The sequence below is a fragment of the Bidens hawaiensis genome, unplaced genomic scaffold (assembly GCF_021521415.1).
Source record: "Bidens hawaiensis isolate Kalapana, Puna unplaced genomic scaffold, B.hawaiensis_p1.1 tig00008321_1, whole genome shotgun sequence".
NCBI classification, from domain to species: domain Eukaryota; kingdom Viridiplantae; phylum Streptophyta; class Magnoliopsida; order Asterales; family Asteraceae; genus Bidens; species Bidens hawaiensis.
Window position 1 is genome coordinate 850,695 of NW_027491591.1, and position 15,604 is coordinate 866,298.

The 15,604-nt window shown below is 45.0% G+C and overlaps 1 pseudogene; it reads left to right on the plus strand.

Moving 5' to 3' along the window:
* The first annotated feature begins 527 nt into the window (after positions 1-527).
* LOC143637479 (uncharacterized) lies at positions 528-1,916 on the plus strand (annotated as a pseudogene).
* The last annotated feature ends 13,688 nt before the right edge of the window (positions 1,917-15,604 follow it).

Here is a 15,604-nt window from a genome sequence, read left to right on the forward strand (position 1 = left end):
TGACCAGGTAGAACATAGCTTACGCAGTTACGCTAGTTATTAGACGGCCTTTTAGGGGGTTAAAGGTAAAAAGTATAAACCAGTGAGAGTTGGATTAGAATATGAAATCTCTGATGCTTAACCATGCGCCAAGGTTAAATGTATAAAGAGTAAACTTCTGCACCAATGTCTAACCGGCACTCTTAAAATGGCGCATGAGAGGTTTCGTTTTGCCAGTTTGATTTGAGTTTTTGTTGGTTATATATTTAGTAAAAAATTAACATGATTTTCCTATTTGTTATTTTTTATACATGTATAGTTTCCCAACTTCTTCCTATTCTTTCCCTCTTTATCTTAAACACAAACTTTCATATTCATAATTCATCATCTAATTCCCTTGGTTCTTTAATATTGTTATCATTAATATCAATATTATTTCTCCCTGTCTTGTATCCTTTCTGGTTTGTTTCTGACACCCCCTGCATTCATTCATATGCATCATCAATATTCAATTTGATTGAATCTACCTAAATTGAATCCGGCAATTTATGGGGTCAAAATTAGACCCCATCCTCATCCAAACCATATATTCTTAATTTGAAGATGAATACTCATAAGGTTAAAGGACTTCTTAAAGGCCTCAGATATATCTCCCAAGTTTTTGGTCAGCCTCCTTTTCTCCTTCATCCTCTTCATTAATCTTTATGTTAACGTGTTCTGTTTCACGCAGAAGAAGAGAAAAAACAAGAATTACAGATTGGCGGTCCCACGGACGTTAAACATGTTGCGCATTTCGGATGTGACGGACAGGCCCAAGCATCTCCCGGCTGGGTATGTTTCATGTTTGTCACCTTTGCATTGTTTCATTTGTTTTTATGATAGAAAATTTGATTTTTTTTTTGTGTGTGTTTTGGGTTCAGATGAGGGAGTTTGGTACACCTCAATCTGGATCATCGAACGTATCTGAAGCCTCGAGTCATGATGGTCCTGAATGGCTTTCTGAAGGTTAGAATAGTTCAAACTTTAATATAATGCCTGAATCAATGCTATCTAACTATGATAATAATTGTTAAATCCTATTTAATAAATTTTTAATAGCATATATAGGCCGGGATGTTAGCCCGGATCGAGCTATCAAGAAAAACGCGAAACACGCTATTTAATCATACCCGCTATTTATGATAGACCGAGACTTGGAGAAAGGAAACTTAAGTTGACTCGAACAGGAAACTAAATAAAGACCAATATATTAACCTAAAAGCCAAGATTCTGACCCGTTTTACAGTTTCACATGTGAACTTGAACGATTAAGTCTAGCAGGGTAAATAGGCGGGTCAGACGGGCTGTGACACCCGTGAAAATAAGTTTGGGGTAAACACGGGTTTGTTTATCATACATGTTGTATGATTTGCATCTCATACGACCTATATATATGACCATTTTTCACCAATCAAACGGCCCATAAGACCATTTTTCCTCTATAATATTTGGCCAGTGCGAACCATACCAGTGGTGTTTGGATAGTGTGTTAGTGTTGTTTGTTTTAGACACAGCCTTAAACTATAACTCAAATTAATCATTGTGCAGCTTGTATTGAAACAATCTATTTAATACTACAAAACAATCTGTTTATTACAGATAATGGCCAAAGAATCCCGCGAAGAGATCGTCAAGAAAAGGCAAAACCTAGACACCGGCTCCATCGCTCAGTGGAAAACACACCCGAACCAGATTCTCAAACCAAACCAAGGCATCCGCCAAGACGACACCACACTAGATGCACCGAGGGTCGTCACGCTCAAGATGAGTCATTGCCCGAACTCCCAAAAAGGACTCGGAAAAAGAAAACAAAGGACGATGGTAATTCGCAAGCATCCGCAAGCTCAGATGCAGAAAAATGACCTCAAATGCATTCATTTCATTTACTTTTTTTTTTCAATTTAGCCAGTTACTCATTGTTTTTTATATGAAACTTGGAAACAAGTTTCATGCTCTCCTTTTTTTTGCTATTTATAATATATGACCAGTTTTATCAGTTCACACTACTATTCTTATTGCAAAATGTGTTCTCAGTATAATACATCATTCTAGCTTTACTAAGTTATTATAACATTGTAACAAGTATAATCATAAACTTTAGCTTTGTATTAAAAAGTTGAAACCAACCCAAACCAAATAGTTACTATGGTTTTATTTAGTTTCATTGTTACTAGTCAACTTTGAGAAAAGGTAATTTTAGACGAGTAAAGAGAAGTTAGTAATATTTTAACATATCATTGATTCTCTTGTATTATTATTATAATATTAAGACACGTGATCTGGCCCCGTTTGAAACTAGACGTTACCAAATTTTGATTTTTTTTGGATACCGGTTAATAACTAATTAATTAAATAATTCTATCAAGTATGAATTACTTGACCAATTCTAACGTTTCAACTTTCAATAAGTGTTTAGTATACGTGTATACTTCCATGCTTTATATGATAACATTCGTTTTTAGGCTTCATAAGGGCAGTGAAGAGGTAGGTCCCAGCAGAGCCCAGTTGGACCCGCAAGACTCACCTTGAAGAGGGACGTCTGCGCAAGGACCAACTGGTTCCGCAGGACCAACCATGCTCAGAGATGAAGACCTTACGCGCAGTACGCCAGCTGTTCCCGCAGGAAAAGCCTCCCAATGGTGAAGTACCCCGCCTGTTCCCGCAGCTGCGGATACAAGCCATCAGGGAAGGCTACCCGCACTAACAGCAAGGCTACACGCATAAGGCACTAACTCAATAATTCAGTAATGTCACCTGAAGGAATGAGCAAGGCGGGAACACTCCCGCCTAAATGAGCCAGTCCGTACGCTTCTGGAAGGTCTTTTGTACTATACCTGCCAAGGTATGGACAAAATAGACAAGATCTGACCAGAGCGGCCCATGAACCAATCACAGGGTGACAGCTCACCGACAACAGTACGAGGAGCACGCTCTAGTACAAAATGTCACTATCAGCCGCTGCCTACTCACCAACCCTTGCGTGGCACGTACATAGCCTGCAGTTGGTGGAAAAGGAACAGTACACAGCCGGCCATGTTACTATCAGCCGCTGCCTACCCACCAACTACCAGCATGGCACGTGCGTAGCCCACAGTTGGTGGAAAAGGAATATTATACAGCTGGCTGTACCTGCTTGGAAACCTACATTCGGCTATAAATACTCCAACACCTTGGAACGGTATTATTATCTTGTATCTTATCTTCTCTAGCAATCTCTCTTTATATACACTTATATTCAGAGCAATCTAGTCTGATCCTCACGCCGGAGGGTGGTCACAAGGAGGAACCCCCCCTTCTCAGTGACGAGCTCACGGTGTCTGTTTTGCAGGTCATCAGAATAACCATCTCTGCCGGACCTAACCCTCGTGGGAAACATTACTTAACCCCCAGATTATCCATAATCTACTCGGGGTCACCTAGTGTTTCTTCATTGGCGCCATCCGTGCATAAAAGCTAGAACTAATTCTCAGTTTTTTCAAAAACCTCTGAAAAGATGGTTAACGTTACTCCGGTCCCAAGGCCAGTGAGTGACCAAGAAACCCCGGTAACCACAACCCCAGCTACTGGGGGGGACACCGGCGGTTACACAAATTTTACGAACATTACCCCGGTTACCCAAGCCGGGGCAAGTGCAGTAAACAATCTTTCACTGGGACTCACCGATGCCCAGTTGGAGAAACAGACGAGGCTCCCCCGCCAAACACTCGATCAAGTTAAGGCGTGGGCCGAAGCACGTCAGAAGGAATTCCAAGCTGAGTTGGATGAACGCTTGCGTTCACTCCAACAGGCTGACGAATTCGGAAGCACTCGACAACAGCTCAACATGAGCAGTGAGTGCGAGTACTCGGACGATGATCGGGAGGAATCCGACACCGACGCAAACCCTCGCCATAGGGCGAAAGGGAAGCGTAAGGAAACGGACTTCCAACCAAGAAGGAATTTCGGAGAAACCTTCAAACCAAGGACCGCGGGGGGAAACCCACGTGACTTCTCCAAAACCTTTAGACCAACTGTTGCAAATGCGGGAACGTCCAAGTTTGCAAGGGACATTGCGGAAGCAATCGCCCCGAAAAGTGCCAAACAAATGTCCAACATAGGCACTTATGATGGTATGTCCGACCCAGACGATCACTTGAATAGATTCATAGCGGGGGCAACCGTCAGCAACTGGATGGAACCCACGTGGTGTTATATGTTCCAGATGACGCTGGTTAGAGCGGCCAGGGCGTGGTTTGATCGTTTACCGGTCCACCACATCTATGATTGGGCGGACTTTCAACACAAGTTCAGCCAACACTTCAGTCAACAGAGGAAATATACTGAAGAGCAGTGGACGATCCTCAACTGCGTCAGAGAGAAGGATGAATCTTTACTAGACTTCATCACGCGCTTCAACTCCAAAAAGCTGAGTCTGGGCACCATAAGCGAAGATCTTGTTCGCCCCGCTTTCATCCAGGGCGCCGAATACCCAGAGCTTATCCGCACGTTGACGGGTAAGGACGGCATGCCATCCACATGGGATGCCATCATGACGGCGGCCAAGAGCTTTGCCGAAACGGAGAAGTAACTGGGTAAGGATCTTCCCCAGAATACACACCTCTACACGCAGAGGACTAGAGAAAACAACGTTCGGACCGCTCGGCAAAACAAAAAGAGGAAGCTAGGTATTTGGCAGTCAAGGGTAAACTTTGACACCTCATCCAGCTCTCGCCCTCTAGTAGGCGGAAGGGATAACACACACCCATCAAGCCGAAAAAACCGATGGACGCCACTCACCAAAAGCGTCACGGAAATATTTGCCACCGAAAAACTCCCATGGCCAAAAGCTCCAATGATCCGGCAGCGACCTAATGCGGATCAGAGAAAATCTTGTGACTTCCACGGGACAAAGGGTCACAGCACTGAGGAGTGTACATCCTTGAAGGATATTGTTGAAACATTCGTCAAGGATGGAAGACTTACACACCTTGTGGCATCAATCAAGAATGGAGGGAGGAATGATAAACGATACAAAGGCAACGGACGAAAGCCCGTTGACATCAGCATCCACATGGTTCATAGTAACATCAGAGGAAGAAAAAGACGAATGACAGAACCATGCGCGTGGAAGGAAGCTGAGGTGCGCTTCCCGCGAGTGCCAGGAGGACCCAGCAAAGAAGGCCCTATCGTCATCAAAAGCCAGCTGGGGCACTACATCACTTCCCGCACTCTTGCTGACAACGGCGCCTCGTCAACGGTGATGTATAGGCAGTTCTTCGACAAGCTAGACGACGAAGACACGGAACGCCTGGAAACGGTATGCGCCTCGATGGAAGGGTTCGACGGCAGCACAAACACCCCCTGGGTATCCTATCTTTCCCCGTCATTCTCACGGACGGGAAACACTCCCGCACAGAAGATGTGGACTTTGTCGTGATAAGGAAGCCACACCACACGTACGACATTCTCTTCGGGAGAGACGGGATGGCAAGATTCAATGCCGTGGTATCTTCAGTCCACGGCATGATGGGATGGCCAACAGCTGAGGGTGTAGCGATGATCACTGGCATTCCCCAGGTATGCATCGCATCTGTCTCATCTAAACCCAAACCAAATATGGCTAAACCAACCATCACCGAACCGGAAGAATGGGCCTTCAATGGTAAATACCCTGACCAGGTCGTTACCATTGGCCCAACAGTCATTGATCCTACGCGCACCTTACTCAAACGCTTACTACTGAAAAACGCTGACATCTTCGCATGGACACCAGCTGACATGACTGGGGTACCTCGAAGTAAGGCAGAGCATAAGCTCAAGTGTGACCCGGCTTTTACGCCAGTCATACAAAAGCGCAGAGTAATGGGGGCGGAACAAGCTAACGCGTGTAGAACCCAAGTCAAGGAACTCCTTGACGCAGGCATCGTACGCGTTAGCAGATATCAAACATGGGTTGCAAATCCCGTTATGGTACCGAAGAATAACAAACAATGGCGCATGTGCATAGACTTCAAAGACTTAAACAAAGCATGCCCCAAAGATTGTTATCCGTTACCCGAAATTGATCTTAAGGTAGATTCGTTAGCACCGTTTCGCCTTAAATGCTTCCTGGATGCGTATAAGGGGTACCATCAAATCCACATGGCCGTTGATGATCAGGACAAAACCGCTTTTCGGACGCCCGATGGCACATTTTGTTATCAAATGATGCCATTCGGACTTAAGAATGCCGGGTCCACGTACCAACGCCTGATGGACAAAGAGTTTCATGCCCAAATTGGGAGAAACTTGGAAGTCTACATGGATGACTTGGTCATCAAAAGCCCTGACGCGGAAGCGATGTTGAAGGACATCGAAGAAACTTTCAACACGCTCAGGAAGATAAACATGAAGCTCAATCCGAGCAAGTGTTCCTTTGGGATGGAAGAAGGGAAGTTCTTAGGAGTCATCGTTACTAAAGATGGCTTCAGAGCGAACCCTGAAAAGGTCGAAGCCATTATCAAAATGGAATCACCGACTACCATCAAGCAAGCTCAGACACTGAATGGACGACTAGTCGCACTTAACCGCTTTTTGGCAAACCATGCGGATAAGTTGTTTCCATTCGTGTCAACATTGAGAAACTTCTTAAAGAAAACGCACTTCCGCTGGACACCAGAAGCGGAAGCAGCTTTTCAGGAGATTCGTTCACGCTTGATCGAACTCTCAACGCTCACAGCACCAGAAGCGGAGGAGGAATTAATCCTATACCTTTCCGCCACAGATAGAGCAACCGGAGCAGTCCTGCTAGTAGAACGAAAAGGCATCCAGATTCCAATCTACTATGTTAGCCGTGTCCTAACAGACGTAGAAACCCGGTACTCTACCCTGGAAAAATTAGTCTTAGCACTTGTACAGGCTTCACGCAGGCTAAGACGATATTTCCAAGGTCACCCAATCACCGTTCTCACCAACTTCAAACTTGCAAACGTTCTAGGCAAACCCGAATTGTCGGGACGCCTAGCCAAATGGGCAATAGAATTGGGAGAATACGCGATAAAGTACAAGCCAAGACCAGCCATAAAAGGCCAGGTCTTGGCTGACTTTATTGCAGAAGTCCCCGCTTCGCGGGAGAAAGAGTGCCAGGAGGAGGCTCAACCCTTCCCAGCACAGGATATCCAGGAGGTCTGGCGACTCTACACAGATGGAGTAGCCAGCAACGAGGGTTCAGGCGCAGGGTTGAAACTTACCAACCCAGCAGGTCAAGAATATACTTACGCTATTCGACTGGATTTTCCAAGTACGAATAACGAAGCGGAGTATGAAGCATTCTTGGCCGGGCTGAGAATTGCGCGTAAAATGGGAGTGAAAAACATGGAAGCCCACGTGGATTCCATGTTAGTAGCCAACCAAATAAACGGGACGTACACGGCCGTGAACGACACAATGGCCCTGTACCTCGCACAAGCAAAGACCCTTATGCGCGATTTTAATGATTGTAAAGTCATACACGTCAAGCGTAGCGAAAACAAATCTGCGGATGCGTTAAGCAAGCTTGCATCGTTAGCCTTCACTCACTTGGGAAAGGATATCCGCATTGAACTCCTTGGAGCACCATCAGTCCCGCACAAGGAAATCTGTGTGACATCTGCCCGATCCGACCCGACCCAGGTACCCGTTTCTCTTATCCGATCTCTTTCTTTTGTGATTTAGTATTTATTTATACTTATATTTTACTTTTAATAATAAAAATATATATTTCCTTCCCGCCTTTTTCTCTCTCTTTCTTTCCGCCGTCCCCTCCCTCTTCCTTCTCTCATTCCGCCTTCTTTTCCCTCTTGTCGCCGTCCCGCCCTTAAGCCTTGTTTCCCTCAACTCTTTGCTTGTCCTTTGGTTCTTCCCGCCTAAGGATGTCTGCAGCTCCACGCGCCAGACTCCTTACATGGAAGCCTGCGTGAAGACATCTTGTTCCTGCGATGCGTGAAGAGAACTCTTCTCGCAGCGCGCTAAGAATGTATGTTCTTCCCGCGATGCGCTTAGAATTCTAGTTCACGCAGCACGCTAAGGATGTGATTCTTCCCGCAGTGCGCTAAGGATTGTTGTGCCAGCCTTCGCGCTCGCGCACTCAGCCTTCCCGCGCTTAACCCTTGTATCTTCTGTTTAAATCTAGCCGTTTGCTTTTGTGTTGTCTTATCTTTTGAGCCGTTGACCTAACCCATCTAATGTCTGAACAGTTACTTTCGGCGCAGCATGCGCACCAACCCCATTGGTTGACAGATAAAGTGACTGACATAATCTTTTGAGATCTGCTTTTGCCATGCTTGACCAGTACCTTTATCTGATCCGCCCATGCTTTTTACTGTTCCCTGTCAGCTTTATCTTGCCCCCTGCAGCTGCCATATCTTTTGATATCTTTACTTTTCAGAACTTTTTACCGTTGATATCTTTTCTTTTACTTTTTGAGATCTTTTCCCCTTTTCTAGGGTTTGTGTCTCCTAGGGTTTTCTCTATAAATAATAGTATTATTTTCCTAACACTACACACACAAAACACTTAATCTCTCCTGTCCTCCTCCTTGCTCTCTCTGCCGCCTCCCTCTCTGCCTCCGTCTTCCTCCCTGTTCTGCCCTGCTTTTCCGGTAATATATATATATAATAGTTTACTTATTTAATTATGCTAACTTATAATCAAGACTTAAAACAAATCATTAAAACAATAATCTTAATTATAGGTTAACTTTGCTTGTTTAAGAGTTGATTCTTGCATATCTTTCACCGCATCGTTATCAAGTGAGTTATCTCGTATCTAATCCCTTTTTATTTTAAATGCTTTGGGATGTTCATGTGTTCATACAAAACTTGAGTCTTAAACTGTTTATGAACTTTAGTCGCGCAGTATCCCATGTGTTGAGGACGTAGACTTGGCTGTTTATTTGTATGTGTGGATCATTAACCGTCTTGTCGGTCTATTCCGCAGTTTTCATGGTACCATTAGATGAACACGGGAGAACATTCGTTTATGATTTTCTCTTTTGTTACACTTGCACAGTTAGTCTTGTTTGTGAGCTCAATTGTGAGCACTGGCAGTCTTGTCTCTTAGAGTTGGTCCCGATCAGATTACACCCTTGTTGAAAACCAGACATACACATGTTGCGCGCAGATTTATTGTTATCTATGTATTGTATTAAACTTGATTTCTCACCAACACGCAAGTGTTTGACGTTTATTTTAACACATGTTCAGGTTTGCAGTAGCTGTTTTGGAGCTTGTGGACACGTAGGACGTTTTTACTTTTGGACCTAGAATTAAAATGTATCAAGACAAGTTAATATTGTTTGAATGTTATAATTTATAATATATTGACTTATGTTTGATTTATGTTCTTTATTTTCCCCGCTGCGCGTGCGCGATAAAATGTGTATTAATAAATATTGACACCAATAGTGTCACGAGTAATGAAACAATATGTGGCGCCCCGATGTATAATCCGCCTTTGGTCGGGGTGTTACAGATTGGTATCAGAGCTCGTTGACTTTAGGATAGGTGGTTAGACGTAACGGCCTAGAATACCTAAGAGTCCCTTCTCGCGCATGAGAGAAATCTCATGTTTGCGCGCTTATTGTTAATTACTCGTTATTTATGAATATGCTCGCGCTTGCGCAGTATATGATTTTATGTTTTATTCCGCGATATTTCGATTTTTGTTGAATTTCGATTTTTATTGATTTTACTTACATATTCGTTTGTTGGGATTGAAAATCCGAAAAGTCATGGTGATACATGAATAGTTGATTTTCAATTTCCATTTACGATTATGTTCTGAGGTTGGAGACTTGAAAAGTCATGGTGATACATGAATTGTCAACCTCCAATACTCATTTTCTTGTATATTTTATATTGAAGATTGGAAAGTCATGGTGATACATGAATCGTCAATCTCCAATACTCGTTTACTCGTATATTTTAAATTGGGAATTCGGAAAGTCATGGTGATACATGAATTGTCGATTTCTGATTCGAATTTGTTACCTTTATTAAGTCTGCATTTAGGGTCATTTAATCTACTTTAACTTTTGATAGCATCTAACTCCGTGAAACCAAGCTTTATAAGATTAAAACTTTGCGATAAAAACCAAGATATTAACTAAAATGAACATTTTTATAGAATGCCTCCGCTATCTCGCCGATTTCAGAGAAGAGAAGCCTCGCGCATGCGTAGACAGCAACGTTCCCAGGAAATGGCCGCCGCAATAGCCCAAGCTTTGAGCCAAAACAATACCAACACCTCGAGTTATAACATTAAGTCCTTTAATGCGGGTAACCCTCCGAAGTTCACAGGTCTTGAAGGAGCCACCGTGATGCTCCAATGGCTTGAGAAGATTGAAAACACTTTCCTCCACACCCAATGCCCCTCAGACAGACGAACCCTATATGCTTCCAGTGTCCTGGAATCCAGAGCGCTTACATGGTGGAATGGAGTAGCTCATGCGCGTGGCGCAGAGGCTGCTTCTAGCATGACATGGGAGGAATTCAAGGAAATTCTTACGTGAGAATTCTGCCCTCCCAACGAAGTTAAGCGCCTGGAGGAAGAATTCTGGAACTTGAAGCAATACAGCGGCGAAGCGCGCGAGTACGCGACGCGCTTCCATGAACTAAGCCTGCTGGTCCCTCACCTTGTTACCCCTTCACGCCGAGCAATCGAGAAATTCCTTGGGGGTCTCCCCATGGAAATTCAAGATTCTGTATGGGCCAGAAACCCAGTTACCCTCTCTGACGCCATTGAGTTGGCCGCTGTGCTCAGCGACAACCATGTCAGAGCAGGAACTCTGTTCCTGCGGGGAACTGAGAAGACCAAAACCACCAAAACTGTCCCTGAACCCGCAGAAACCAAACCAGAACCCTCAAACCGTAACAACCTCAAGCGCAGGCGCAAGGCCTATGCGCTTACCAACCCGCCCATTGTCCAGCAACCCGTTTACCAACCCCCAGTTTACGCGCCTAACCCACTGTCAACCTACCCAGCACCTCCTGCAGTCCATAACTATGCCTTAACCAATCCAGCACTCCCTGCCCCGCCTCCTAAGAAACCTTACACAGGAAACCATCCCTTTTGCCCAACCTGTAGATTTCACCACCCAACCCAAACCCCGTGTCGACTTTGTACCCGATGTGGCCGTACTGGTCACACTGCTGAAAACTGTAGAGTCCTTCCCGCCAATCCAATTGCGCCAACACCACCAGTCTACCCGCAGAACCCACAACCAACCTACCAAAACCCACGACCCAGATCGTGCTTTAACTGCGGTGATCCCAGTCATTTCCGGAACGCGTGCCCAAGACTACAAGTTCAGATTACGCAAGCGAATCCGGTGAACCAGATTTCGAACCAAGTGACGCGTGGACGAGCTTTTAACATAACCGCGCACCAAGCGCAAGCGAATAATGACGTAGTTAATGGTACATTTTTGCTTAACGGATTTTATGCTTCTATACTTTTTGATACTGGCGCCGATCGAAGTTTTATTTCTCGCGCCTTCGAGCAGAAGCTTGCGCGACCGCGCGATAACTTAAAAGAAGATTTTTCAGTTGAATTGGCTAACGGTGAAACTGTTTTAATTAACTCGGTGATTAAAGATTGCACGCTTAACCTTAACGAAAACGATTTTCTGATTGACCTCATCCCTATGCCTCTTGGAAGCTTTGATGTTATCATTGGTATGGACTGGCTTACGCATAATCGCGCCGAAGTTATTTGCGCCAAGAAGATGATTCGCATACCTCGAGAAAATGGTGATCTTCACATCTACGGCGAAAAACCCTCCAGTGGTCTTAAACTTATGTCTTGCGCCGAAGCCCAAAGACTCATGCGGAAGAAGTGTATTGCATTTCTAGCCCATGTGGTTAAACCTGTTGAAGAGAAGAAGCTTCGCGATATCCCTGTTGTGCGTGATTTCCCTGAAGTTTTTCCTGATGATCTTCCTGGTATCCCTCCCGCTCGTGAAGTCGAGTTCCGTATTGATCTTGTCCCTGGTGCTTCCCCCGTGGCTAAATCTCCTTATCGTCTTGCACCCGCTGAGATGCAAGAATTGGCCAGCCAACTTCAAGAGTTGACTGCTAAAGGATTCATCCGCCCTAGCTCTTCGCCCTGGGGTGCTCCGGTGTTGTTCGTTAAAAAGAAAGATGGATCGTTTCGCATGTGTATTGATTACCGCGAGTTGAACAAACTCACCATTAAAAACCGGTATCCCTTACCGCGTATTGACGACCTCTTTGATCAACTCCAAGGTGCCTCTTGTTTCTCGAAGATTGATCTCCGCTCTGGCTATCACCAGTTGCGCATCCGCGATGAAGATGTTCCGAAGACTGCTTTTCGAACTCGTTATGGCCATTTTGAATTCTTGGTCATGTCCTTCGGTCTAACCAACGCACCCGCCGTTTTCATGGATCTAATGAATCGGGTGTGTAGGCCTTTCTTGGATAAATTCGTGATCGTGTTTATCGATGATGTTCTGGTGTATTCTAAGACCAAGGCCGAGCATGAGCAACATCTCCGATTGGTATTGCAAAAGCTTAGAGCTGAGCAGCTCTTTGCTAAGCTTTCCAAGTGTGAATTCTGGTCTGATGAAGTACAGTTTCTTGGTCATGTTGTAAACAAGATGGGTATTCATGTCGACCCATCCAAGATTGAAGCAATCAAGAACTGGATTACGCCATCCTCTCCTTCTGAGATCCGTTCCTTTCTAGGCTTAGCTGGTTATTACCGGCGCTTTATTTCGAACTTCTCGAAGATCGCCTTGCCTTTAACAGCTCTGACGCACAAAGGCAAACCGTATATTTGGGGCTCGAAGCAAGAAGAAGCCTTTCTAACGCTCAAGCGTTTGTTGTGTGAAGCTCCTGTTCTTGCGCTACCTGAGGGTAATGATGATTTTGTCGTGTATTGCGATGCATCCAACCAAGGTCTCGGTTGTGTTCTTATGCAACGAGGCAAGGTTATCGCTTACGCATCAAGGCAACTCAAGGTTCATGAAAGGAATTATACAACTCACGACCTCGAGCTTGGTGCAGTTGTTTTTGCCTTGAAGATCTGGAGACACTACCTTTATGGTACTAAGTGTATCCTTTACACTGACCATAAAAGCCTTCAGCATATCTTTGATCAAAAGGAACTTAACATGAGGCAACGCCGATGGAACGAACTCATCAGCGATTACGATTGTGAGATCCGGTATCATCCTGGTAAGGCTAATGTGGTAGCCGATGCGCTCAGCCGAAAACCCTGCCAACTTAACTGTATCTTGCCGCGCACCCAGCTTCACTTCGCGCCGATTCAAAGCAACCTTGAATCGCGTATTCGTGACGCGCAGCGCGCATCCATCAGTAATGGTAGCCTTCGCGCCGAGTTAGCGTGTGGCGCGGAAGCACTCTTTGTCCCTAATCTGAGTGGAATTCTCTGCTATCTCAATCGCATCTGGATTCCCTTTGATGAGAATCTTCGCGCTGATATCCTGAGTGAAGCGCACAAATCTCGGTATTCTATTCATCCTGGCGCTGATAAGATGTACAAGGATTTGCGCATTACTTATTGGTGGCCCGGTATGAAAAAGGATATTGCTGTGTTCGTAGCTAAATGTCTGACTTGTTCTAAAGTGAAAGCTGAACACCAACGCCCATCTGGTTTGCTCGAACAACCTGAAATTCCTACGTGGAAATGGGAATGTGTAGCGATGGACTTTATTACCAAGTTACCTTTGACAGCAAGCAAACATGATAGCATTTGGGTAATAGTGGATCGTTTGACTAAGTCTGCTCACTTTCTGCCCATTCGTGAAAACTACCGTGTTGAGCAACTCGCGCAGCTTTATGTCAAGGAAATTGTCTGCCGCCATGGTACTCCTTTGAGCATCATATCCGATCGCGATGGCCGTTTTATATCTCGCTTTTGGAAATCTCTCCAATCTGCACTAGGAACTCGCTTGGACATGAGTACGGCATATCATCCTCAGACTGACGGTCAGTCTGAGCGAACTATTCAAACTCTTGAGGATATGCTCCGATCTTGTGTTCTTGATTTTGGAGGTAATTGGGATTCACACCTGCCTTTGATCGAGTTTTCTTATAACAACAGCTATCATTCCAGTATCGGTATGGCCCCATTTGAAGCACTTTACGGTCGTAAGTGCCGCTCCTCGATTTGTTGGAGCGAAGTGGGTGAAGCTCAAATCACAGGACCCGAACTTGTTCAAGAGACAACCGATAAAATCGCCAAGATCCGTGATCATCTGCTGACTGCCAGAAGCCGACAGAAGAGTTACGCAGATCGTAGACGAAAGCCTCTCGAATTTCAAGTTGGTGATCTTGTTCTCCTCAAAGTGTCGCCCTGGAAAGGTGTTGTCCGCTTTGGGAAGAAGGGTAAGCTTGCTCCTCGTTATGTTGGTCCATTCAAGATTCTCGCGCGTGTGGGAAAAGTTGCCTACAGACTTGACCTGCCGCTCGCGCTCAGTAATGTGCATCCAACGTTCCATGTTTCCAATCTCAAGAAGTGTTTAGCTGACGAGAACCTTCACATCCCACTCGATGAAGTTCAAGTTGATGAATCTATGCATTTCGTTGAGAAGCCTGTTGAGATTATGGATCGCGAGGTTAAGCAAACCAAGCGCAGTCGTATCCCTATCGTGAAAGTTCGTTGGGAGTCCAAGCGCGGAGCCGAGTTTACATGGGAAAGGGAAGATCAAATGAAGATCAAGTACCCGCACCTGTTCTCTGCGCAACCTACTTCGAGATAAATTTCGGGACGAAATTTCTTAAAGTAGGGGAGACTGTGACATCTGCCCGATCCGACCCGACCCAGGTACCCGTTTCTCTTATCCGATCTCTTTCTTTTGTGATTTAGTATTTATTTATACTTATATTTTACTTTTAATAATAAAAATATATATTTCCTTCCCGCCTTTTTCTCTCTCTTTCTTTCCGCCGTCCCCTCCCTCTTCCTTCTCTCATTCCGCCTTCTTTTCCCTCTTGTCGCCGTCCCGCCCTTAAGCCTTGTTTCCCTCAACTCTTTGCTTGTCCTTTGGTTCTTCCCGCCTAAGGATGTCTGCAGCTCCACGCGCCAGACTCCTTACATGGAAGCCTGCGTGAAGACATCTTGTTCCTGCGATGCGTGAAGAGAACTCTTCTCGCAGCGCGCTAAGAATGTATGTTCTTCCCGCGATGCGCTTAGAATTCTAGTTCACGCAGCACGCTAAGGATGTGATTCTTCCCGCAGTGCGCTAAGGATTGTTGTGCCAGCCTTCGCGCTCGCGCACTCAGCCTTCCCGCGCTTAACCCTTGTATCTTCTGTTTAAATCTAGCCGTTTGCTTTTGTGTTGTCTTATCTTTTGAGCCGTTGACCTAACCCATCTAATGTCTGAACAGTTACTTTCGGCGCAGCATGCGCACCAACCCCATTGGTTGACAGATAAAGTGACTGACATAATCTTTTGAGATCTGCTTTTGCCATGCTTGACCAGTACCTTTATCTGATCCGCCCATGCTTTTTACTGTTCCCTGTCAGCTTTATCTTGCCCCCTGCAGCTGCCATATCTTTTGATATCTTTACTTTTCAGAACTTTTTACCGTTGATATCTTTTCTT